The 27,367-nt window shown below is 43.4% G+C and overlaps 1 protein-coding gene across 2 annotated transcripts in view; it reads right to left on the reverse strand.

Annotated features, from left to right (window-relative positions):
* The window catches only part of Nlg-5 (neuroligin 5), a 196,116-nt gene extending 176,641 nt beyond the window's left edge, over nucleotides 1-19,475 (reverse strand). For both annotated transcript variants that reach the window (XM_076788657.1, XM_076788658.1), the window contains exon 1: nucleotides 19,318-19,475. The gene's annotated coding sequence lies outside the window, so the exon portion shown is untranslated. The remainder of the gene's footprint in view (nucleotides 1-19,317) is intronic.
* Nucleotides 19,476-27,367: the final 7,892 nt, after the last annotated feature.

Genomic DNA, 27,367 nt, shown 5'->3' on the forward strand with positions numbered 1-27,367 from the left:
GCCGCGCCGGTAATGAATGAAACGAGAAGGTTCCAGTAAAAAAGGAGCATTCATATTAATCGAGAGAAAGAGAGAGAGAAAGAGAGACAGAGAGGGAAGGCGACGCTGGCAGCGTGAAAGAACGTTCATATTGATCAACGCTGTAGTCGCTACGTGCCACCTTGACATATAGTGTTCACTGTATTTCACTGAGCTCGTGTTGATGTCCCTGTGTCGCGAACACGTTTGCGCAACACCATGGAACGAGCCGAGTAACACAGATATATTTCAAAGCTTCAATTTTAATTTGAGCATTACGAGGAGACCCTTGTGTGCGACGCGCCGGGAGCCCGGTGATATTTCGAAGTTTCTTTTATGGATAACTGTGACGCCATTTTTTTTAATTTCCGGAATACTTTATCGCGCTGTTGAAGCATCGAAACGAAATTCGTTCGACGGGAATGGCGTGTATTGTCGAAGTGGAAATAAACTGTAACTGAAAAATCGAAATAATATTTGTATATATTAATATAACGTTATATTAAAATAATATATGTTTCAGTTGAATCTGTGGCTGGCGAAAATAATGGAACGGTACTTGTGGAATAGTTCAATTTTTAAGAATCTCTTGGTTCGGGATAAATGTAAAGTATTAAACTGTTAACTGAAGTCATTAAAATTCTATTTGTCAAGGTGTTCTTCTTTTTTTTTTTTTTTTTTGTTTTATATCTCTCCGAATACGGTTTTATGTTTAACCCGTATTTCCGATTTCGGTCCATAAATTTTTTATCAGATTGATAGCCAGGCTTCCGTGGCGGAGTGTTTGATGTGTACGGAATATTATACAGCAGCGACTCTTTTACGACTCGAGCTATACGTACGTATACTTGGGATCATTGTCTCGTTGGAACCGGAAATCTAGAAATCCTAGTTTACGGGTGCCGCGTCTGAGCTGATTCTCCAGAATGTTTAAATATTTACATTTGCGGAGTATGCCGGTGACGAACGCTAAATTTTTCCTACCGTTCACTGCCACGCAGCGCTGTACCATGTTTTATTCAAATTTCCCGCGTCGAAGTCTCCATGTTGGTTTCCAGCGTAAATCATTTTGCCTACGGATTCGTCGGAAAATATTGTGTTTGATTTGTATCATATTTCGTGGAATGTAATATTTTTCGCGTTTAACAATCCCAGCTTGACAGCGTTGCAAAATTCGAAATTTATTATTGCACGAAGTTCATTTGTATTTTGTTCCATCTCAGTGAATGAATCATTCACTCTTTGCCCTTAACACTAAACGCACCGAGCTATAAAAGTAACAGGTACATGTTGCCTTACAAAAATGACAAGATTTAATCAACGCAGCAATGCGTGCTCTACTAAAGATATTTATTGAATCGTTGCTCGTGAAATAAAAGTTGCTCATCTTTATAATATTCAAAAATTGTCAAATAAAAAATCTAGAACCGGTCATTTGACCGGTGATGGTACGTTTACTGTTAAAGTTCCTTACACGTAAAAGTCACGTGGTGTAAGATTCTATATTTTTATTTACAACTTACCAATAAAGCGTTAAACAAGATTGTAGACTGTACTGACAAAGCTTGACACTTTAAACTTCGGACACCCGGTACGTATTATTCTGACTCGAATTACCTGCGTTGGGAGTACCGCCACGTATATCGGATTATCATAAAATAATGAATTCGAAGGATTCGCTAGAAAACTAGTTACGGTATGGCACGTGACAAAACGAAAACGAAAAATCGAAGAAGCAATTTGAAACTACAGATTTGTAAAAAGAAAGAGCGTCAACGATGATTGAAATCCGCGTTGTACGCTTGTCCTTTGAGCAGGTTGCAGAGTAAGTCGCGAAAGAAGAAACACTCTATATATGTCCCAAATATCTAGACGATAAATGTCCCCACTGCGGCGGTTCCCTGGAGGACCATCAACCGAGACCTCTAGAGCTTGTCCTTTTTTACGTTCGGCGTGAGAATAGTATCTCGTCGCCGATGTATGTCCGTGGCCAGACCCGTGTGCTGGACATGCATCGTGTAGGACATGTATACACTCCTGGGCGACTGAGGCCTCTAGAGCTTGTCCTTTTTTACGTTCGGCGTGAGAATACTATCTCCTGGCCGATGTATGTCCGTGGCCAGACCCGTGTGCTGGACATGCATCGTGTAGGACATGTATACACTCCTGGGCGACTGAGGCCCCAGAGCTTGTCCTTTTTTACGTTCGGCGTGAGAATAGTATCTCCTGGCCGATACTTGTCCATGGCCAGACCCGAGTTTTGGACATTCATCGTGTAGGACATGCATGTGTTTTGTATATCGAGTAAACACTAAGTTCTCGATACTATACTATACCAACTATAAAACTAGTCTAGTTAGTATTCCGGCAGTGTCCTTCAACTTTCTGTTCGTTCAGTCTGGTTCATTAATGTTCTACGCGGAACAACAAGGTCCCGCGGGGGCAGCTGGGTTCGTTCCCCGAATTCCTATCTAGGCTTCTTCTATTCCAACGGGATATGGTAAAGAAGTTTGGGAGTATCCACCGGTGGGTTACACGGGGTGGGGGTGGGGGGTGGGGGGGTTAGAGTTCATAACTCTTATCCCGAGGAGCGGAGTCATAATACTTCCAACTGTTTAAGAATCCTCTCGCGCCGGCCGGAGCAGAAGGGGTGCGGGAAACTTCGAGACAAGATTTCAGTTCGCGGAAGTCAATTACTCGGTGGCCAGGCTAAAAACCTGGAAGACATCATCTCGGGACGAGTGCCGGCCCGGGAGTCGAGCTGAACTCTTCTACCGGCCCTTCAGCTAACCCTCGCCAACACCTGGAGCGGTGTCCTACAAGGGCGAAACGCGGCACCGCGTGGGTTTCTCTTTCTTTCATCTGTGGATCGAACAACAAACGGCGCACAGTGGGGTATTTGGCCCGAAAAGCCGGAAAAAAGTCAATTTGAAAAATTTAACGTGAACTGTAATTTTTTTATTGCTCGAAGTTGTTGAATGCGTGGAGAACAATGTACTGAATTTTTTTTTTTTCATTCATTTGTAAGTTTATGAATCTCTAAACTTAATCGAAAGTCAAGAGATTCTATTACTTGTATTGCCTTTTCAATCATGCTGTGACATATCGTACGTTTACAAGCGATTTTTACATGCTTTAAAAAAGCTGTGTAATTTTTTGCATTATGGATATCTTTCAGGTAAGTATGGACTACACTTTCAGACTGTTTTCATTTTTTTATTATACTTATTTATAAAGTTATTGATATTTGTATATGATCAATAATTCAGAAATTATTTTTACAATTATAAGACTTCATTAACGATTTTATTATGGTTCTGAGCGAGTCCCGATTGGTCTTTTTGGTCTCATTATACTCGGTAGAGATTTGTGAGTCCAAGCTAATAAAGTTTGGTTCCGGATTTGTCCGGATTGACGTTTCATAGCTAATTTAGTATTAGCGTTTAGAAGTTTTTTACGTACGCCTATACGTTCGGCGTATTAACGGTAATAATTTAAAAATATTCTTAAAATACATATCTACTTATTAAAACATTTCATGATGTACATATTTTGTATGAAAATAATAGTTTACATCATTTTAACATAATTCACGTGTAAAAATACTTTTTCCGATTTTTCGGTGCACGTACTCCACAATCGCCACGATTTTTCAAGGATTTCCGATAATCCGAGGAAAAACAGGTTCGAACAAAAGATTAACAGTATTCAGATGTCTACAAATTTCAATCCATAAAATTTCGGGAAAAATTTTTTTTTCTATAAAATGTGAGGATCAATATAATTTCTTATGTGTTAAGCTATATTTTTGATTTCATAATGTTACAGCTGACGTTAAGACGAATTCAACGACCTACTACATTATGGCATTGAGCCTACATATAACGCTGAAATAATTTTTTCCGGCTTCGGTTCTCCTTAATTTCACGCTTAGATACTACGGAGGGGTAACATGTTCTTATTGGTTACTTTCCACAGTGTGGGGATGAATCTTTCCCTGCCCCAACTGTCCGCCGGGGTGCTGGAGAAACCGAAGGGTTGTAAACTTCTGGGCCCTCGGGCACTGCTCGCCAAAGGGCTCGGACTTATCCACATTTGGGTCGCCGTTGTCCGAAAGTCCCGTTTTATGATTTGGGCCTGTCTTTGGTTTATCGTCACGACGCAATAAGGTGTGCCCTTGTGAGGAATGCTTACACTTCCGTGAATCTTAAACCCGCGCGAATGGAGGACGATCATTCTTCTACCCCGGGCGAGACGGGCGAACGAAACAACGTCGGACGCGGTCGTTTATTAGCCGGGTGAAACATCGGCGGGGGCGGCTGGGGCTTGTTTACCCTGATTTGAATACCGGACGAAACTTTTGCTCCCGCCGAGCGACCCTGTTTTTGCGGCTCGGCGCTCGTTGAATCGGAACCGACAACGAGATTCGCGGTAATAAATCGAAGAAGAAAGTTGCGGAAACGGGACCCGACGACTGTTTTCGATTGCGGTAATGTACGATGTTCTTTTTCGTCCGGGTAACAGGGGCCGCAGGGACGGAGAGGTATAAAGGGATCGATAATGCCCCCCCCCGGGGTGGGGGGTGGGGGAGTAGGAGGATTTTTTTAGGGAGAACAGAATTTAATCAAGGAGAAGCGTTGAGTTGTACTACTCGCACGATGATCCTTATTCTATCGGTCTCTCGAACCGCGAACCTTACCGTCCGCGTGTCCGACCGAGGATCGACTCGTACCACTTGCCCGACGAACGAAAGCCCTTGTTCTCTGCGTCTGACAAACAGATAACTATACTACTCGCGGACCTTATTCTACCGGTCCGATCAAACACAATCCCTATACTGCTTGGCGGACGAGTGGTCCTCGTTCTATGTACCTGTCCGACCAAACGAGGACCTATACCACTTCGATGACGTCCGGCCGACTATACCGCGCCGATCTTCTCGTACGCGACAAGATTCGATGCCGTTATAAATTATTGGGGAAACTCACTCTTTGACAATATTTATCGTTGGAAGCATTTGCTATTACTGCTGGATGCGCATCACGAGAAATTATGGGACAGGGCAGGATCTTTACCGATTAATCTCAAAAACTTATTCCGAGCCTGCTTCATCGCTCAAAACATGCGAGTATTGGCTTCGAAAAGGGTATTAAATTCCAAAATGGTTGCTTTGATTTCGCAGACAGAGGACTTTGTTATTACCAGAAAAGTGTGAAGCAGTTAATAACTAGCAAAGTAGAACATTCCGACTAAAAGACAATTTAACGTCCTTTAAAATAAAACTGACCGGAACAACTGACAACAAAATCAAAAATTCGACCGTCCGCGAGGAATCGTCGCAATGTAATGGAAGACAATGGTCGAACGAAAGTCTGCTAACCAGATTACGCTTCTTTTCACAAAATTCAGTCAATCCCTGAATGATCCTACTAATTTATGAGCAAGTTCCGGATCGTGACTCGTCAAGATGATGGTAGACAAAGGACCGAGACAGGCCTCGGCCAGATTAGGGGAGCGGAAATGACGAATTTAGCCGAGATCAACTTTGGGGCTTATTGGGAATTAAGCCGCTTAACGCTTCCGCTCCAAGGACTCGCCGAACCTCCGAGCGAAGCGGCTCGGAAATTCGCTCTCTTTGTAAAACACGCTGTGGAACGCGGAAATTATTCACACGGCCACCGACGCGCGACGCGACGCGACGCGACTCGACGTGACGTCGATGCACGATCCTCTTTCTGTTTCGATCGTCGCGGCTCACCGAATAGGTATGCGACTGGCGATTCGTTGACACAATGCGATTCCTATTCGTCTGCCGACATTTATTATTCGGTATCCCAAGAATCTGAACCAGAAACGGTATACAGTGTTTACTCGATATATGTCACAAATTCCTAGCCGATAAAAGTCCCAGACTGCCGCGGGGATATACCTCGTGAGGAGCCTAGAAGCTCGAGAGACTTCGATCGCCGAGGAATGCAAGGTCGCGTGGAGCGAAGAATAGTATCTCCTGGCCGATATATGTCACAAATGCCTACAAGATAAAAGCCCCAAAACTGTCCCCACTGCCGCGGGTTATACCCCATGAGGTGCCATGAACCGAGGCCTCCAGAGCTTCTCTCTACTTTTCTGTTTGGAGCGAAGAATAGTGTGTCCTGGACGATATATGTCACAAATGTCTAGGCGATAAAAGCCCCAGAACTATCCCTACTGCCACGGGGTATACCCATGAGAAGCCATCAATCGAGGCCTCCAGAGCTTCGCTGTTGTTTTCTACGTGAAGAATAGTATCTCCTGGTCGATGTATGTCCTTGACTAGACCCTTGTTTTGTACATATATCGAGTAGATTGCGGATCTGTATGCAAAATAAAAATTGTTTGCATCGGTTACAGGAATTAGAAACCAAGTAGAATGTTATTTCTTCTCTTAATAATTTGAATAATAGAAAAATAATACATTGACGTCTTTGAATTTATTAAAATTTCCCTACAATTTTGAGTTTCATGTACCCAGTTCTGTCGTAAATGTATAAAGATCCGGCAGTCCAGTCGTAACACTTCCCTTTTACACACCCCGTTACGTATCGATCCTTTCGAATGTTCGGAAACGATAGTTCGGAACGGACGTGGAGTAAGTTCCGGGTTCTTCGTACGTATGCTTGAACTACTGCTTTCAAGCGACACAGCTTTATAATATATCGGACCAGGTGAGTACTTTTAGACGACAGACAGGTCCCTTCCACTTACTTTTCCCTGCCGCCTAATGAAATTCTTGCGCGCCGCGTCGCGCCGGTACACAGCGATCACGGCCGACTGATTTTAAGAGTCCGGGACCTCGTAGCGAATCTACATATTCCATTTTAATGGCACTCTTCAGGGCTCGACAGCTGCTCCCGCGCATGCATGCATCCGGGCCCCAAATTTAATTCCGGCTCGATCTCGAGAATAGCTTCTCCGTCAGGTTACTGGAGGATTGGTCTGTCGCCTGGTGAGAAATGGCCCCGGAGCCTTTTCGCTAGTATTCTCAAATATGATTGGACTATAATTGATCACTATAAATGACGCGCATCTAAAAATTTCGGGGGTGACAGTCGTCGTTCGATCAGGTATTATACATTATTAATTACGAGTAGTGTTATGATTCTAGATGATGTAAAACAGTGTTTACTCTTTATATGTCCGAAATGCCTAGCCGATAAAAGTCACCACTGCAGCGGTCCCCTGGAAGACCATCAACCGAGACCTCTAGAGCATCGCTGTCCTCGTTTACGTTCGGCGTGAGAATAGTATCTTCTAGCCGATATATGTCCGTGGCCAGACCCGTTTGTTGGACATGCATCGTGTAGGACATGCATGTTTACACTCCTGGGCGACTGAGACCTCTAGAGCTTGTCCTTTTTTACATTCGTAGTGAGAATAGTATCTCCTAGCCGATGTATGTCCGTGGCCAGACCCGAGTTTTGGACATGCATCGTGTAGGACATGCATGTTTACACTCCTGGGCGACCGAGGATTCTTTACTATCCTTTCCTACGTGTGGCGTGGATCAGAGTATCATAGTATCTCCTGGCCGATATATGTCCGTGGCTAGACCCGTGTTTTGGACATATATCGAGTAAACACTGTAGTCAATTACGATTTCAGAAGGTGAGCAGAATATAAATGTTTTTTGTCAGTAGATACTATAAATGCCTGACCTATAAAAGTCCATCCATTCTTAATTGACAAGAAAATATTCGCTTAAGAACAGAACGTGGCATTACCACTCGAGACGCGACATAAAATAATTAGATATCAGATATAAGTCACAGAAGAGACCTAGTTTTAGCCTATTTCACGGCATGAATTTTTTATTCGGAAACGAATGCGAGGCGAGGACGGTCGGGACGACGGAAATTTCGAAAAGGTTCCGGTGTCCCGTTTCAACGGAAAATTCTATGGAAATGTCGAACAAATTTAATATCGGAAAGATAGTTCTCGTATCTTCATTAATTTCGAGCCGGGGCGAGATATAACGCCCGGTGGCAATAAAATTGTACGTTCGCGGAATTGCCGGGTTACGGTAATCGATATCAGAAATCAACCTATTAACTCGCCGAAATGGATAAAGTTTCAAGTGCTATCGAAAGGTACGGTAATTGCAGCAGCGAAACTTTCGGGTATGATCTAATTTTAGCCCCGTTACCTGCAGACATTAGCACGTGACTAAGAAATAACGAGGCTATTAGACGGTGGCCCCAGTAATCCTAGAAACACTTTCACGGTGAAATTTTCAATACACTTCGCTCATTTTTCAACGGGAACGGCTGTGCAGCATGGATTTCATTGACGATTAAACTGTAACACAAAATATTTTACCGTTTCAGTTTTCCGTTAGCGCCGTGTGCTTCCCTGCATAACAAACTTTTCAAAATAATAAAAGGAATTCCGGTGGAACAATTAAAATTATGGAACAAGTTGAAAGTACGCTTCCTGCCTTCAATTTCTCGTGTGTTATACTTATCATACTGCGAGAACTCTGGGAGCAAGGAAAACTGCAAAAAAATTCTAACTTTTTAAGATATTCTTCACAGTGATATTGGAAAAAAATTTGCCACATAAAGCATTCTTCTGGCTCTAATAGTTTCCGAGATATTCGATAAAATTTTTTATCCCAAACTTTGAGGGTTGTTTTCACCCCTTCGATGTGAATAATGACCGACCAAAAAAAAGCCATGAGTCGATTATTTTCCTAAAAAAATTCTAATTTTTTAAGGTATTGTTCACAGTGATATAGGAAAAAAATTTGTCACATAAGCCATTCTTCTGGCTCTAATAGTTTCCGAGATATGCGATAAAATATATTTTCGATCTCAAAGTTCAAGGGTTGTTTTCACCCCTTCGATGTGAATAATGACCGATAAAAAAAAAAGCCATGAGTCGATTATTTTCCAAAAAACTACCTCTCCCGAAAGTTTCATTAAAATCTGCTCGTAAAACTCCGAGAAAAATGGAAGTGAAACTGGAAGTAAAATAACTCGGACAGATTTTCGAAGTAGCTCGCTAGATCGATACATCGATGAAATGACAATCACGGTGCACATTTATTTCGACAAGTTCGCCGGGATTTGAATTTAATCGGAGAAGTGGAATTTCTGGCGGATCAAACAAGAAGTGCACCGCGGCGTCGTTATTCGATCTGGGGAGTAGAGCGGGTACGTAATAAATCAGACGCGGGTGGCCATACATGATCGATAAATCACCGCGCTCGATCTCTGCGCCGGTGTTATCAAGGAAATCAGCAATGCAGAACAGCACGGGGGCTCTAGTTAGCTGCCTAAGGATCACAGCATGGCCTCCTTCCAATGACAAGAGGTTAGCTATCTCTGCGGAAGATAAGCCGAACGCTCGTAGACCTGGACCGACGCCGGGCGACGCGACGCAACTCTGCACCTGGACTCGGCCGATCCTCCGTATACTTTGACCCTCGTTATACGCATTAGGGGAGCACGTACCGGAGTTTCGCTCGCCGGAACACGTTCGCGTATGCGACTCACGTGCCCGGATAGATTTTACATGTTTGACCTACGGTTATACCGGGATGGCCAGGTGTCCTTTGCGCCGGGGCTGCGAGGCGCAGCTGTCTGAACGGTTCCGGAGTCTTCTCCGAGTTTGACTTCTGCATTCCGAAGGGAGCAGCCAGGAGAACGATATTAACCCTCTGCACTCGGAGCCACCTATGCTAGACACAATGTCACCTCAAAGGTCAATGCATACATCACAGGACAGGCCCTGCGGCTCGACATTGCAATCCTCGTTTTGGTCCTAGCGTTTAAGAGTCAGCAAGCCTGCCACACTTTCAAACCGAATTTCTTCTCTGACCTGTCTCGCCTTTTCCAGATGACCTTTCTGTGACCCTGCTGTGCATGGCACAAAAAAATGTTTTTAGGGACTCCTTAGGTAAACTATCCGTATCTCTCCTTTAACCCTTAGGACTGGAGTTGCGACTCTGAGGCGCCACTAAAAATTGCAGTATCATTATTCAAAATATTTTTATTAAATTTGTTTGTATCTGATAAATGACTAAACATTTTGGTACTGTACGAGTAAATTGCACCATTTTCGTATGTATAACATGAAAAATATATATATAGAAGGGAAATGTTCTAGGTCAGAAGAAATGTCAGGTTTTGAAGTTAAAATAGCTTCGAGTGCAAAGGGTTAAAACACCATGGAAATATACAGTCAGTCCCATGAGTATTCGTACGCTCTAAAAGATCGCATGACTTTGTCAACATTGGACTATACTACTTGATTTTTCTTGAGAAGTTAGAACAATTGGATCGCTACATAACGTGAGAAAAATGTTTGATTGAAATTGTTAACTACTCCTTTGCTCATTTTCACCAGTGCAAGTAACACTAACCATCGCTCCCCCTCTGTTAAACTAAAATTTGCTGTGTAACTGCAGCTCAAAGTTGCAATCTTCAAAATACGCCATGGACGACAGTTCGATCGAACGTCCGAAGGGCTCGGCCCAACTTCCAAGGTTCTTCGGCGATGGCATTCCAACGTCTTTGAGAATTCAAACAGCTCCGGTGCCAAAGGTTATGGGTTCTGCAAAGTGGTCGAATTCTTCAAATTCTTATGCACGCAAAGGGTCACTTTTTCCATGGGTCTTATAAACGCAAAAAGCACACTTCCTAAAGGTCTTTGGGACCTGGAGCACCACAATTCCAAACATCGTGCCCTTTTATCTCCTTTTTACGTACCGTACAAACTAGAGACGTGCTCGCCTTATAGAACGCATTCAATATACAGGGTGTGCGAAATATACAGTGTTTTCTCGATATATGTCCACAACATCGGTCCACCCAGGGACATGTATCGGCTAGAAGATTCTAGCTAGAAGAATGTGGGGACGGTTCTGGGACTTTTATCGGCTAGATATTTGCGACATATATCGAGGAAACACTGCAAATGTTCTTCCTTGAATTACACGAACCTGGTCCCATTATTTAGCACTGTACCGCCAGTAATGAAAAGTAGTCTGCTGGACAATAATTGTTCGTTTGCGAGGAAAATTCAAAATGAAATCACTTTGGAACGATGACGAACGACATCAAAGAGAGCGGTAGAACATCAGCGAGCAATGATCGGCGTGTATTCGAGCGACACAGGCTGAAGTATACTCTGACCCTTTCACTCTGTCGAAACACGCGTCACGTTTGCATGGAAAAGTACGGCGCGCAAGCAGCCCGGCAATTAACTTTGTTAACAATGCGGCGTAACCGTACCCTCCACCGTGTCCAAAGTCAGTTTTGATTACGCTCGTCACAACACAGACACCCCCCCCCCCCCCGCCCCCGCCCCCGCCGCCCGTCAAAAGTATCCGGCCGCGGCTGCGGCAGCTTATTGTTCTTCTGTTTCGCGCCCGTTTGGCAACTGTTTAACCCAATTGAAAGCCCCCGGAGATCTAGATAAAGCACGAGCACGCTTAGACACCCTGTCGAACGGTTGTTTAGTCAACAACCGTGCGAGCACCAGGCCTCCATGATAAATATTGGCACAACAGCTGTTCCGGTATTTCGTCGCCGAGCATCAACCGAGCCTGAATCTCATCGCCATTTCGAACCTCGATCTCGTCCCGAGCATCATCCGCGAATCGTTATCGCGTTATTGCCCCCCCCCCCCCCGCCCCTCCCGCGTTACACCGAGAGAATGGAATCGCTGTAAAAGCATAAGCGTTGTAGAACAATTAACAGCACCTATAGTGTCCCGCACCTAAAGTGGGTCGGCTGTGGAGCGGCTTTTTGTAAAGATCTGTTTAACACGTCCATAAAACAGCTATAAAACTACAGGTGCTTCCTCTGTATATGTCTCAAACGTCTAGGTGATAAAAGTCCCAGCACTGCCGCGGCGGTATACCCCGCGAGGGGCCAGGAAGCTCGAGAGTGTAAGGTCGCGGGGATCAAGGAATCTTCTGGTCGATATATGTCACTAGCTAGACCTGTGTTTTGGACATATATCGAGTAAACACTGTATTAGTAACATATTATCGATAACAAGTACGAATAGCCGCTCCTCTAGAGTCATATGGAGGAGTGTATGGTCGTGGGGATCAAAGAACAGTATCTCCTCGCCGATATATGTCACTGGCTAGACCTGTGTGTTCGACATATATCGAGTAAACACTGTACTGGTAACAGATCAATATTATCGATAACAAGTACCAATAGTTATACTTCCAGAGCCAGACGGAGAAGTATAAGGTCACGGGGATCAAAGAACAGTATCTCCTGACCGATGTATGTCACTAGCTAGTCCTGTGTTTTGGACATAAATCGAGTATACACTGTATTGGAAACATATTATCCACAACATGTACGAATAGTCACACCTCTAGAGCCAGACGGAGAGTGCAAGGTCGCGGGGATCAAAGAACAGTATCTCCTGACCGATGTATGTCACTAGCTAGTCCTGGGTTTTGGACATATATCGAGTAAACAGTGTCAATTAAACTGCTATTTCCGTTGAATATTTTATATGAAAGTTATCCTCTGTGGAGACAGCTTCCATGTTGAGTATGTACAATTCTCGGTCGGTGCAGTGGAATATGTTCGTAATAAGTCAGACATGGTATTATTATATCGTTCCATCTAAACGAAACTATGCATATATTTTTAAACGGGGATTTATGAATAGCGAAGCACTTGTGGTGCAGTGTATTTCGAAGGTTTCGTATTAAAACCGATAAGTTATTTAAATTTCGAGTCCAACCCCCGGGAACCGTGGCCGCGCGGTAGGTAAGGATATTCTACTTCAATCTAAAGCAGCCACCATTATTCTGGTAATACTTTTGAGAGAACGGCGCTCTTTAACAATGCATGTCGTTTCCTTTTAGGAGAAGAGGATTGTCTGCGTCAGACCGGATCGGCGCAGCGCGGAGATCGTGCTTTCACATTAGGAGAAATGGTTTCGAGTGTCTTACGATCCGAACGGTTTCACGGAAATTTCACGACGGGTCCCGAGGCTTGCCGATACTTGAAATTTGTTTGTTTAATTCGCCGTGTGGGGGGGGGTGGTTCTAAGCGAGAAGGAATTAATCTCGTCGCATCAACGCGTCAGACAGCTCCGCCGCGGGGGTCGGAAAGTATACTTTTCGCGAGCGGGGTGTGGCCTAACAGTCGCGGAAAGCAATATTTTCTCGCGGACAAGCAACACGAATGTTGCTGTGTAACATTACGCCGGGAGCATTGTTTTATGCGTGTTTCGCCGGCTCCGGGAAAGCGTCGCAATTATGAAATTGTAAGCTCTTTGTGCCGCGAACAGTTTTTTCCATAATGCCGGTCTCCTTTTCATCGTGTCGGCCGGACGAATAAAGTAACATTTGTCCTTCGCAAAGTTTCATTTTTTTTTTTTGTAACGAGTGTTTCTCGCTGTGCTCTAATTTCTTCTACTCTCTATCCCTTTTCACGGCGGAATTCGTAATTACCGTTGTTGTTTGGGGAAACGGAAGTTTTAAACATTCAACAATAATTAAACCGCGGACGTTTGGCTGTGCGAACGACCGTAACGAAATGTTCGGTGTGAACACGCGAAACGGGTTCCACCGTCGGGCAGGCGTGTTTTTAAAAATCGCGAAAAATACAACATGCTGTAGCAATCAATAGACAATAACCCGATGCCGATGCAACGCGGGACAGAGGAACGCTCAATTGTCCGTGGGCGAAGTTGAAAAAACGAACAGGAAAGCGTAATGGCCGCGATACAGCCGAAAACGACGCGCCGAGCCGTTTCGCGATCGTAACTGAAAATTGCCCGGCCGATGTTTTATAAACTATATGGAGGGACAGGGGCGGATAAACCATCGGCCCGACATTCGCCGAATTATCCGTGGCCGTCTACGTCGTCATCGCCGCGTTAGACGTGTAAATCCGTTGATCGCTGCTGGTCAAGATTTATTCTCCCTGATACCGAGCCCCCCCCCCCGCGCCTGCCGCTCAGAATTGAAAATTGAAAACGTTCGTCACGATAACGGATTTGATCCTGCTGTTGGTACCGGTTCGATTATAACTGGCCCGATCATCTAGTGTTTTCGCTCGCCGTGCGAGCGGATCGATGAAATTCAAAAGAGGCGAACGCCGTTTATTGCCGGTGTAAATAACGATATAACGTCGCTCGAGTGTACGGGACATTTGAAATATATGTATACACACGCGTAGAGATACAAGCCGAAATGATCAATCGAATTTACTAAACGAACATCAACGTTCGCGAGCGAGCGTCTGAACTATTTTTGTTCGTACTACTGAAAGTAATGGAATTCCTCGAATTTTGGGTGTTTAATACTTTTTACTAGGGAAAATGTATTTCTTGATATTTCGTGGGCAGTAACTGGATTGCGGATCTTGCTACAATATAAAAACAAAAATGCTGCGATATAAAATTCGATAGAATTTAGTAGGATTTTTATTTGTTTCGAATCTACACTGGAAACTGAGTCTATTTGAAACCACATAACTTTTTTAAAATTATAATGTCTTGAATGTTAGTGAGAAGTTAGAAGGATTAGTTTATTAGACGAGGCAAAAATTTTGAATTAGTCGGAATCGCGAAAGAAATAGTGAAACTTGATTTTTCCAACTTTTCTACCTGAGCCTGTATTGAAAATTTAAAACGTGTGTTTTATTCACTCGGATAAATTATATCCATGCTGGAAATTTCACAAATTTTGGAGAATTCGTTTACGAGTTATAAATGATTAAAAGTGCGTTGATAAGTCGAAAATCGTAAAAAAATGGCAATTTTTCTCGCTTTCAATCGTGTATAACTCGTAAACGAATTAACCAATGTCGCTGAAATTTTCAGCATGGATATAATTTATCCGAGCGAATAAAACACATTTAAAAAATTTTTAATACTGGCTCAGATAAAGAGGTGTAAAAAAGAACTTTTACTGTTTCTTTCGCGATTCCGACCCTCGTTTTTCGTTTTTTACACCTCAGAGGCTGTTCCCGCGAAAAATAGAATTTAATTTCATTCCATTTTTCGAAAATTTGTCTACAAAAACTGGAAATTGCATAAATTGCATAAACGCATATTTTTCGAAAGTATGATAAGAAAGCAAGGGAGGATTAAAGACGGCATGGTTAAAACAAAATTGGATGCGTTTCCTAAGAGAGTCTCGTTTACTCGGCCGATACACGTAACTAAATAAAAGAAACGTTCCCCGTCGAGTAGAAGATTAAAATTTCTGAAATTTTCCGGAGCGGCAACCGTGTTCCGTGGAAATAATGACGACGAAGTAGCTCTCCTCGGTAGCGGCTGGCTCGACTGTACTGAAATCACGAACAGATGGCTTTCCAGTATTAAATTTGGTTCGCGGTAAATTACAGGACGCTCAGTGGTGGTCGCCCGGCTCTCAGATTTGCCCGGGGGCAACAAAATGTATAAGCTGCCAGACGACCTATCTCCCGTGTCGCCTTACAATTAAAAAGTTAAATTGAAATTATTCCGGTTCTTCCAGGCTTGGTCGACGTATTAAATTGGAGTTTCCGTTAATGCCGCTCGGTTTCATGAATCTGTCACAGTGTTGCCGGCCAGCCGCGTCGCCGCGAAAGAAAACTGTCCGCTGTAAACTAACTTCGCAAATTTTCTCCCACGCATTGACCCCGTGGCTGCGGCTAACTCGGACAAATGACCCGCTATTATTGCCCGGACCGAGCAGAGTTTTTCGAAGTTGTCACCGTCACGATGTTATTTATCGTGCAGCGAGTAACAAAAAACATCGTTCGGACATTTCAAGTATAATTCGATCGCGAGGTAAGCTCAGCATTCTCATTTATCGAAGTATCGATAAAAAGGGTGTTCGATTACAGGTGGGAGAAATTTTAGGGGCTGGTTCTCCGTGGCAATATAAGACGAAAATGAAGAATAAGAAATTTGCAATTTCGGCTTAGTCTTTTAGTTATTCACAATTAAAGGTCCGCCTGAAATGCGGCAACCCGGCCAACAGGAGATGCACAACGTACACCTCTGTTGGTAGGGTTGCCGCATTTCAGGCGGAACTTTAATCGTTAATAACTGAGAAATGAAGCGGAAATCGAAATTTTGTTATTCCTCATTTTCGTTTTATATTGTCATGCAGAACCGCCCCTTAAATTTTCTCCCAGCTGTGGTCGAACACCCTGTATATCCATAAGAAATGGAAATCAGATAAAAATGTATTTCTTCTTGCGATAATTTTAGCAAGTGGATAGAAGGTAATAGTATTCTTAAACTCTTTAAAACAGCTTCGTAGTTTTGTATTCGGCTTATCAATTTTTCCAAATTCACAGTCCAGTGGCAACGAACGAAATACTAATATAAAATTCAAGCTTTTATAGAACTCCATCACGATTGTATTTTCGCGGGAAAAAAGTACGCGCACGGGAAAAATTGTAAATGTAATTCTATCAAAGTGGAACACATCCGGAAGCATAAAGGAACCTTCTTTCCGCATTTGTCTCATGCGATCGTCATCGTTGAGTACCGAAAATATTCTTTTGGCCTATGGGTAGGATAGATTCAAAGGGAGAGGCAGAGTTTCGTCCTTAAGGGCCATTAAAATCCATGCTGGGATTTATTCCAGGACCAAAGACACTCGGTCCGAAGGAAGAAACTCCATCGCAAGAGGGACGAAAACCAGTTCGGTAGTATCGCTTTGGTTCGCTTTACAATTCAAAGGAGGTTTCCGCGACTCCTTTTAAGTATTCAGGGTGCGGAATCGTCGTGGGAGCACGACAGTAAGTGATGGCGAGGCTTTTTTTCCCTTTTCGGGCGCGCATCGAGGCCGGTTTCTCGACGGTTCGTGACCACCAAGATTATGTCACGAGGTGGGGAGGCGTTGTAATTGAAATCCACGCTTAAAATGCAGACGTGGCCTCGCCTCCTTGACAGAACCCGACAACTCGCGGGTTCCGAATGAAAAATAGAGCGAACGGTTTCTCTTTGCCCCGTCCCTGCGCGGACGCTGTCTCGCGACCAAATTCTTCTGAATACACGAGAGGATTCCCCGCGAAACCTCCTTTGAATTGCAGAACGAATCGGATACTGGAGTTTTGAGGAGACTCGATTGCAGAGTGGTCTCCCTCTCGTAACACAATTTTTAAAAAAGGGGGAAAACAGTTACGCCACAAGCGCGGTAAGGTTCAACTATTACGGAGACCCATAAGAAATACATCCTCCATCATTATCAAGGACAGTTCGCCATCTTTCCTGCAAATGTTCAATCCCCCTCTTACAGAAATCCAGGGTTCGTGAGTCAAGACTCAAGCTGCCTCTTCACCTTGGAATACGTGTTTCCTCTTCAACAATCGGTACAGAACTAAAGGCAAAACAAATTCTTTGCAAATAATTAATTACTTATGGCTATCCCTAATAAACTTGGATTACAACTATTCAAGTCTAGGTTTCGATACAGTATCGATTGGGTGCGGATTTCGATTACAATCTGGTTTGGATCGATCTGGTTAGACTTAAATAAACGCCAGAGTATTTTCGGGTCTGTCCCAGTAAGCGCATCGAGACTGTGTACTCAAGTATACGAAACTGTGTCCGAAAAGTCACGTGACGTATTCTCTCGTCATATATTTTGCGATTGCCTGGAGCGTCGTGGTCTTCGCCTCGTCGATAGTTAATTAAATTCAAAGATAAAAAGATGTTACGGTGTGTCATTTATGACTCGGGGTTCGCAGAGGACGTTGAGGCGTTTCGTAATTTTTAAGGCAGCGATATACTAGTTTTACTGGTGGATCGGGTGGATCGTAAGAATTCATGGCACCGTTATAAATTAAGTACCTACCCACCTTGCTTTGAGCTCCTCGAGGCGTGGTGGTTTTTATAGGGAACAATAAAAACGTCTGAACATTTAGCGAGTCGTTACCGAGGTACTAAACAATACAGGGTGTCGCAACATAATTGCGTCTGCATTGTTCAACAGTCGATTCCTCGCGAAGTCCTGCGAAATAGATTTTCAAGAAGTCCCATTACACCGTGGAAACACCGGGTGGCAGTAGGTTTTCTAAACCAACAACAAACTATCTCGTGAATTTTGACGGTCGATGCAAGCCTAAAACAATTTCCGTATAGTTGTCGATTCAATGATTACAATTTATTTTTCGAAAAATGTATGGATCACTACGATCAGTTCGGACAAAACGCTGTCATTGAAATTTAATATACGTTTTGAGAATCCTACACAATTGCACTGTCTATTTTCTATAAACATATGGAAAATCGCTTCGGACCCGCAATTTTTAATATTTATTAAACTACAAGTCCCTCGTATAGTTTTCTGGTTGTACTACTTGTCCAGCTGGACTCTATATGATATTGAGTTTGCGCTCGGAAACAAATAAAACCGTTGAGCGAGGTATTATTTACTATATCCCGCGCATCACGCTAAAAAATTAAGTTCCCATAGTCTCACCATTTATATGGTTGTACTACTTGTCCAGCTGCACTCTATATGATATTGAGTTTCTACTCGGAAACAACTAAAACCGTTGAGCGAAGTATTATTTACTATGTCCCGCACATCACGCTAAAAAATTAAGTTCCGCAGACTCACCATTTATACGGTTGTACTACTTGTCCAGCTGCGCTCTATATCATATCACGTTTGCGCTCGGAAACAAATAAAACCGTTGAGCGAGGTATTATTTACTATATCCCGCGCATCACGCTAAAAAATTAAGTTCCCATAGTATCACCATTTATATGGTTGTACTACTTGTCCAGCTGCGCTCTATATGATATTGAGTTTCTACTCGGAAACAAATAAAACCGTTCAGCGAGGTATTATTTACCATGTCCCGCGCATCACGCTAAAAAATTAAGTTCCCGCAGACTCACCATTTATACGGTTGTACTACTTGTCCAGCTGCACTCTATATGATATCGAGTTTGCGCTCGGAAACGAATAAAACAGTTGATCGAGGTATTATTTACCATGTCCCGCGCATCACGCTAAAAAATTAAGTTCCCGCAGACTCACCATTTATACGGTTGTACTACTTGTCCAGCTGCACTCTATATGATATTGAGTTTCTACTCAGAAACGAATAAAACCGTTGAGCGAGGTATTATTTACCTTGTCCCGCGCATCACGCTAAAAAATTAAGTTCCCGCAGACTCACCATTTATACGGTTGTACTACTTGTCCAGCTGCACTCTATATGATATTGAGTTTCTACTCGGTAACAAATAAAACCGTTGAGCGAAGCATTATTTACTATGTCCCGCACGTCACGCTAAAAAATTAAGTTCCCGCGGACTCACCATTTATTCAAGGAACAAACCGGCCGCCGCGTTCCATTCTTCTTCGTTCGGCCGACAGTTCAACAAAAGTCCACGATGACCGTCTACTCGATCCACGTAGAGAGAGAGAGGTAGGGCCTGTAAAAGAACCAAAGGAACGGAATCAGCAAAGAATCGGTCTCGGTCCTTCATTGGGTTGTCGCAGGCCGCGGAGGACCAGGGGAGGGGGTTTGTAAAAGTGGTGTTGTCGGAGCTAAATTGCATTTGCATTTTCGAGGCGACGGCGCCCCTGGAGTTTACTTTCGAGTTCTCCGTTTTGTTCCATCGGTCGGCCCCGGTAAGGAGGAAGCCCCTACAAATGAAAAAGAAAACATGTCGGCCGCGCGGTCGCGCGATCGCTGCCGAGAAAACACACAGTCGCCCCGAACCGTTGAGACTAACTACTTCATGAAATTACGCGCAGCCCGACCGAGTCCGCGGCAGGCCCGGTTTTCGTGCCTGGAATTCCCTCTCGCATTTTCAACCCCCCGCACCCCTCACCGCCCCACCGCCCTACCCCGTATCGCAGACAACCTCTCGCCCTCTTTCCAACGCGCGGTGCGCTGCGCTGGTGCAAGCACGGTCGCTTTTTAAAACGAAGGCAGAGAAAGAAATTCGTCGACGGCCAAGAGAATAAATAGCCGCGTTAAACGCGGCGGTTCCGCTGAAAAGGATACGGTGCTCCCGGCACACCGACCTTTTCCCACCCTTCCTTCCGCCCCCATAATATTCCCCCATACCCTCGTTCGTTATTTTGTCGCGAGACCTGCCTGAGATTGTATGCTCGTTTCGGGGAGCTGATTTATAGCCGCGAATGGACGTATCCCCGCGTACAATTTATTCGCCTTTACGACGCGTTTCGAAATATATCTTGGAACGCAGCGCAATTTGTTTAACCCCTATGCGTTTCCATCTGGAATTTTCGCCGTTTGTTGCTGCCGCCGTCCAATTTTTAATTTTAGTGGTACGTATTATTTTTCGCCAGTGATTCAGAATTCGAGTATGTCTCTCTGCAAATAGCAATCCAAAACTTCTGTGCCGTCACGGCTGGCTGATCTCGCCAAGTTTGGAACACCGATGGTATTGTAATTGTTCGCGCACAGATAACGTTCATTGCAAGGAACTCGGAATTTTCCGATTGGACCGCTTTTATTGGAAACCTGAGAACAGAGTTGGGTGAAACGTAATTTCAATTACAATTACTTACGAATTACTGTAGTTTGAAATTGCGGAAATGAAGTTACAATTACATGTAATTGTAATTGGTAATTGCGATTACTTGATGAATCGTTGTAATTGTAATTGTGGTCCGCGATTACAATTACTGGCTGAGCCGAAGTAATTGCAATTACCAATTACAATTATATGTAATTGTAATTTTATTTCTGCAATTTCAAATAATTTTAATGCAATTACAAGTAATTGTAATTGGTAGTTGCAATTACTTAACGCCAAAATGGCACTAAAAAGAAGTAATTAGATACCTACTAAATGGAAATGACTAAAAAAACAAACAAGAACATATGTTATTAAATATTTATTTGTAACTGATATTATATTTCACAAAAACTGTTACCATTAGTTTTCAAAATGACCCTCATTCCAAAGTTCGAGTCGGATAATCGATTTGATCGAAAAGATTAAAATTACAAGGGAATTAAATTACTAAGACTTAAATTACAGGTTATTTAAATTGCAAGTAATTGCAATTGCTTAGCTTGAAGAAGTAATTGAAATTACTTAGCTTGAAGAAGTAATTGAAATTACTTAGCTTGAAGAAGTAATTGAAATTACTTAGCTTGAAGAAGTAATTGAAATTACTTAGCTTGAAGTAGTAATTGCAATTGCTTAGCCTCAAGAAGTAATAGTAATTTAGAGCCTTAATTACAATTACAGTAACCGAAAGGAGTAGTTGCAGTTGCTTAACACGATTACAGTAATTGAGTCTAACAATTACTCCAGTGTAATCGTTCTTTCAAACCACTAATTTTTACGTTTCGGACCATTTAACAATTTTCCCATTGAAGTTATAGTCCACTTTTGCTCATGTAATCGAAGATGTAATTAAATACTCGTGTAATTCATTACTGCCCAACTCTGCCTCAGAACAGCGCCACGCACATGGTCCCAATACTCAACGTACGCCATACTTCTTCATCGGTCGACGCATGCGCGGTCGCCGCGCTCACGGTGCTGCCCCCTGTAGCACGCGTGCCGATCCCGGTGAAAAGACGCGCGCTTTTCAAATCCAAACCATTACAATTCGTTAGTAATTCAACAGTTAGTAATTCTATTGCGTTACAACGCACTACAGTGTAATCCTAGCGGTCCCGAGGGACCAGTAATTCTCCTCCCTGGCCGAGTTTCCCGAAAAGCGATCCGAATGTTATGAAACCGAGCTCGACCTGGAAATTGTGTCGAGCGTTCACGATACGGTGCGACAAGGTCTCTTGCTAGGCTAACCGGAGGTGTCACTCTAGCGGCTCTCTTCAATTTCCGTGAAATTCAAGCGTTAAAAACGAAACCTTCGGAATCATTTGACAGAGTGTTCTCCGAATCGTCAACTTCCATGTTCGCGGGGAAGTGTGGCTCCAGGGTGTTACGGAAAAATCGAACTTTTCAGGGGAGAAAATCGCGACAAGGAAGAAAAGCAAAACACATTAACCATCAATCGGAATGGAACTGTCTCAGATATCAAACCGGGCGGCGAGAATATCGTTGCCGCGTCGTCCTCGAGGAAAAACGAATCAGACCCCCGCGAGTGGCTCGAATTAATCAATGCTCGCTGGTAGCGCGGTTCCCGCCTGGGGCCACTTTATTCCTCTCACCTCGGAAAAATTGCAACCGCCACAATTTGTCTCCCGGCTCTACCGTCTGCCCCGCTTGTAAATTGCAACGAGATATTTCTTGGGGGAACGACCGGGCCTCCGGATGAATTTGTCCCGGTGCGGCGGCGTCGGAACGCTTATCCGTCGGTTCGCCCAAAACCATAGTCCCCGGCCGTTCTACCTGTGATTATACCGTTTCAGAAATCGAATCTACGCACCGGCCGGCCGCGTCCGTCCAGCTGTAACCGTGGCTTTAATTAAGTTTTAATGCGGCAGTGATCCCAACAATGTTTCCACGGGCCCGATTCCACGGATTCACGGTTCCGCGGCTAATTTTCCTGGCACCGCGACACGACGCGACGCGACGCGCCGCCTGCTCTGTAAACAATGCGGCCGTCCATCGATGTACCGGGTGGTCGCTTGCTTTTCGATCGTTCTGTCCCACCGGTGGGAAAACAGGCCCCTTTTCTCTTGGACTGAGCGAGTACCTACCGTATTTAAAAATAAAAACAAAAAATTAAATAGGACCAGAAAAGTGATTATAATATAATATAATATAATATAATATTAAAGTATAATATAGTGTAAGAGTAGTATAGTATAGTATAATATAGTATATTATAGTATAATATATAATATTGCTTTATTCAGCCTTACAGCCAATAATTGGGCTCGGTTTACAACATCCTATACTTACAACAAAGTAAAACTCTCTCTCTCTCTCTCTCTCTCTCTCTCTCTCTCTCTCTCCCTCCCTTTCTCCCTCTGACTCACTCATCCCTACTCTGACCACTCAACCTATATTCGAGCAGAAAAGTGATTTATTTTACCGAGAAGAAAAAACTTAATAACCTTCCAAGTTTTTGATATCTTTCAGAAATACATTTTAACACGTTGAGTGCCAAAAATCAATCCCAGAGAATCTCACAAAATCAGTGTAATTTAATTAATGAAACCGAAACTAAACATTTAAAGTGTATTATAGAGAATGCTGTCTTAACCATTTTGAATTCTAAAGATCCTAATCAAATTCGGTTTATCTTGTCGCAATAGAAATGAATTTCTAAACCCAGTCAAAAATCACTGTCAGTCATATGTGACTGACGTGCCAGTTAACGTGTTAAGTGAAAAATTAGTTCAATATTGTGCATTTTAACACCGAGTGTCTTTTTATCAGCACTCGATACAGTGAATTCTGATTACGAGTCAGCGCCAACCTAAGACGGTGCTCCTCCCGTTAAGAGTCAGTCGCCAGAACGGTGCAACTGACTCGTAACGAGAATTCACTGTACGCAGGTTGTCCCATGGGTGCCAGCTATAGTCGGCACCGGTAACGAAAGCGTTAAGAATAACTATTTATTCGGAGATACGAGACGAGTAGTTTGAATAATGTAAGGGTGTACCGAATAATAAAGAAGAGTACTAAGTCCAGATGACATTTTTTAATCGAGCGAAGGGGCATGTGTATGATGAGCGTGTCGCATGAGCGGTGATTCGACAAGCCAATAATCGTCGATAACGTCAATTGGCAATACTCGCCCGGCTAGGGACTAAGTTCCAGAGCATGTCGGGGATTAAAGGGCGGTTTGGGCGGTTTTTAAAGGGAGAAGAGTGTTATCGGCGAAGAGCTCCGCCGTTTCATTATGCATAGTATTATGCACAGTAGCGTGATGGGATGGTGGAAAGGTGGCAAGGGGGGAGGGGCACGGTAAACGTTTATAGCGTATGCTCAAATATTTTTCCGCGAAGCTGCCTAGAGCCCCACCCCTGGCAATGAGCTTCCGACCCGACTTCGATTGTCTCTTTAACTTCTCGAGTGCCGGTAACGGGGGTCTAGTTACGGTGCATAATGCGGTCGCGTGTGTTTCGAGTGCCCGTGATTGTTCTCGTAAGCCACCGCGACACGGCAAAAAATTTGCATCGCGACCCGGTCGACCCGTCGCGCCGGTTAACCTTCTCCCAGACCCGGTATGGGAACCGGGTCGGTTCGTTCCGCAACCCATATTTTTTTTACCGCTGCGCTGCTCCCCGTCCCTCGAATCAAACGAGGAAAAAAACTCCATTAATTGTCCTAGCGAGGAGTGGGGATAGTTCGGTGACGTTTATCAGCCAGGTGTTTGCGACATATACAGAGAAATCATAAAAATTCTTGTAGACTGCGAGAGAAAGTTTCGTGTCACATCGAAACTATATCCTGTTTAGGTTTACTTACTGCATATAACCCAAAATGTAGTATTGTTTCGTCGAACCATCTTTCGTTTCGTTTTTTCCCAACAGAGGACGCATTTGTAGTGTTTCGCAGCCAACTTCACACATAAGCCGCATTGTCATAATATATTTTGACAGCTGATATAGCGAGGCTTGTTTGTGAAGAAGTTTGTTCGATTCTGCGCAATAGTTTTTCTCGGTGCCCTATCAAATATGAAAAGTCGAAAGCAGCATTTTCGGCACATTTTACTTGTTTACTATCGAAAAGGTAAAAATGCTGTTCAAGCAAGAACAAAATTATTCGATGTGCATGGAGAAGATGTATTGATAGAACGCCAGCGCCAAAACTGGTTTGCAAAATTTCGTTCCGGCAATTTTGATGTTGAAGATGCACCACGTTCTGGAAGGCCAGTTCAAGCTGATGAAGACAAAATTGGGTAATTGGGTAATTGGGTATTTTGGTATTGCACCAAAATGGAGGATACATAATTGAAGGAAAATACACTATAAGAAAAATACATACACTATGAGAAAATACACTATAAGAAAATCGTCTTTCATTGTCACCAAAAAAAAAAAAAACGAAATTACTTTCCGAACAACCCAATAGGAGAAATTTCAGTATACTTTTCTGCGTATTTTTATTTCTGCTCCACATTTGGCTTCGCGATTTCTGCAATTTCTGTTTCTAGCAGGTACGTATATACTGTTTGAAAAAAAGGCTGGAAGAAGCGAGAAGCGATACGAAAAAAAAAAAAACAATAAAAGTTTGATCGAACGAAACCAGTCTGCAACTCTTGTGGAAAGGGTGCCGGCACTTCCGCGGTGTTTCATTTTTCAAAAGTGGAACTCCCGGCACAATAGAAATTCTCTTGGACAATAGAAATTTTCCTCGGAGCATTTTTCTTGCGGACTGCCATAGAAATGGAACTATGTCAAGTGCGTCGCCGTGCAGATTCATGAGGACAGCAATAAAAATATGATAGCGAAAACAAAAAAAAAAAAACGGCACCCCAGCTTGTATTTTATAGACCGCTATAATCTCAGATGACGTTAACGTTCTGAAGGACTGAAAAAATGCAATTAGTAAATTCTAATTGTTTAGTAACTGCATCCGACCGTTTTACCGTTAACGAGGCGGTAGGTAATTAACGAGGTGAATGCACCGGTAATTACACAAAGTATTTCACCCGAGTAATAGCGCTGATATTAACCTAAACGTTTCAATTTTCTAGCACCCTTTGGTTTTATTCTTAGTTGCAGGTGTCATATTATTTTACCTGTAGAATCTGTAGAGTTTTAACATTGCATGTGTCATTATCGTTAACGGGAATATTTCCCATTGAAAACTCTACTCTACTCTACTCGATAAATGTCACAAATATCTAGCCTATAATTGTCCCAGAACTATCCCCACTACCCTGTGATAGGCCTCTAAAACTCCTCTGTCGTTTTCTGTATTTGGCAGTGCATCGAAGAATAGCGTCTTCTAACCGATAATTGTCTCTGGCCAGACCCATGCTTTGGACAATTATCGAGTAATTATCGTGGTTTAAATTGCGGCAGAAATATTTTCGCCGGCTCGAAAGAGAGGCGACGCGACCCCGGTTACGACTTATATGTGTAACGCGGTCGGGTCACGCACACGCATGCAACACGGAACTCGGAATGAGTATTGCGACTCTTCTTGTAATCTCCGTTGGCGGCCGGAGCTGAATTTGCATCGCGAGACAATAGGGCGCAGCTAGAAGTTTCCCCGTGTACTTTCCGTTCGCGTACACGTTACCGGGCGAAAAAGTAGGCCGGACCCGCAAAAATGAATGGTTCCTTTGTCATTTAAATGTAATCGCTTCCAGTTCCTCTCTGGACGCGACAGTGGCCGAAGGAAATCGCGTCCGTACAAGGAATTGCGGAAAATGAGCTGCAATTTTCTTCGCTAATGTCACGAAACCGGACTGCAATTTTCCTGTTTCCTTTTTCTCCAAATTAAATGTCCATTGTGCCGCTCGAAAAGGCTCGGACCTTCCTCCGAGTAGTACAGCATGATGCAACCGATCTCCGATGTAATGCAGTGTAAACAAGACCCGGGTACGTCTCCTGCACGATACAAGTCGCTGGCCAGACCCGTGTTGCTGACTTGTATCGAGAATCCACTGTACTCATAGATTTGAAATTTTCCAGTGAATATTGGCGTCATTATTAACACGAATATAATATACGGAACGTTTCGTATAAAATGTTGACTTATTACCTCGATTTTTAGAAATCCGATTCACCGTGCACGGTATCCTAACTTTTCCAGTTTTCCCGTTTCGGGTTCAACGCTCGTTGTTACGTTCTATTCGCGCAACGGGATGGACTTTAAACTGAAATTTTACGTGATCATATAAACCTCGTAAATTTCACCGGTTCGAGAAATGTCAGACGGCGGAGCGCAGTCAAAGATACGTCATGATTATCTTCGTCGTGTTGGTCGTAGTTCCCCCCGGACGTGTTCCGCCCGGCGAATTTACGTTTACCCAGGCCACGGGAAATTAAATGTCGATAGGGACGCCGATTTAGTTTGTGGAACGTTCGTACGGTCGCGTATGGTGCCGCGTCTGGCCTGGTTGCTAGCAGATAACTAAAATTCACCGTTTATTCGGGCATCGAGCCTTGATTCGAAAAGTTTCGACGTGGATTTCGATTACTCATTCCCGAAGAAGCTTCGAACCGACATGGCCGGACCATACGTCAACGTCGAGATATTTTCCCTTCGTCCGATCGACGAATTACACGCGGAAATTATTCGAAAAAAAAACCAGAGAGCCACTTTAGTACCAACTCGGAACTTTATCTTCTGAAGAGACACAATCTCAAATAGAAAATCATTGTTTCTTTTAGTTTTCAATGTCCTACAAAATCATAATCGTATCCTAGTATGGCCACCAAGATTGTGCGATTTGACGCCATTGGACTTTTTTCTTTGGGGTTTTCTCAAAGAAAAAGTATGCCAC

The sequence above is a fragment of the Halictus rubicundus genome, chromosome 5 (genome assembly GCF_050948215.1).
Source record: "Halictus rubicundus isolate RS-2024b chromosome 5, iyHalRubi1_principal, whole genome shotgun sequence".
In the NCBI taxonomy this organism is placed as follows: Eukaryota; Metazoa; Arthropoda; class Insecta; order Hymenoptera; family Halictidae; genus Halictus; species Halictus rubicundus.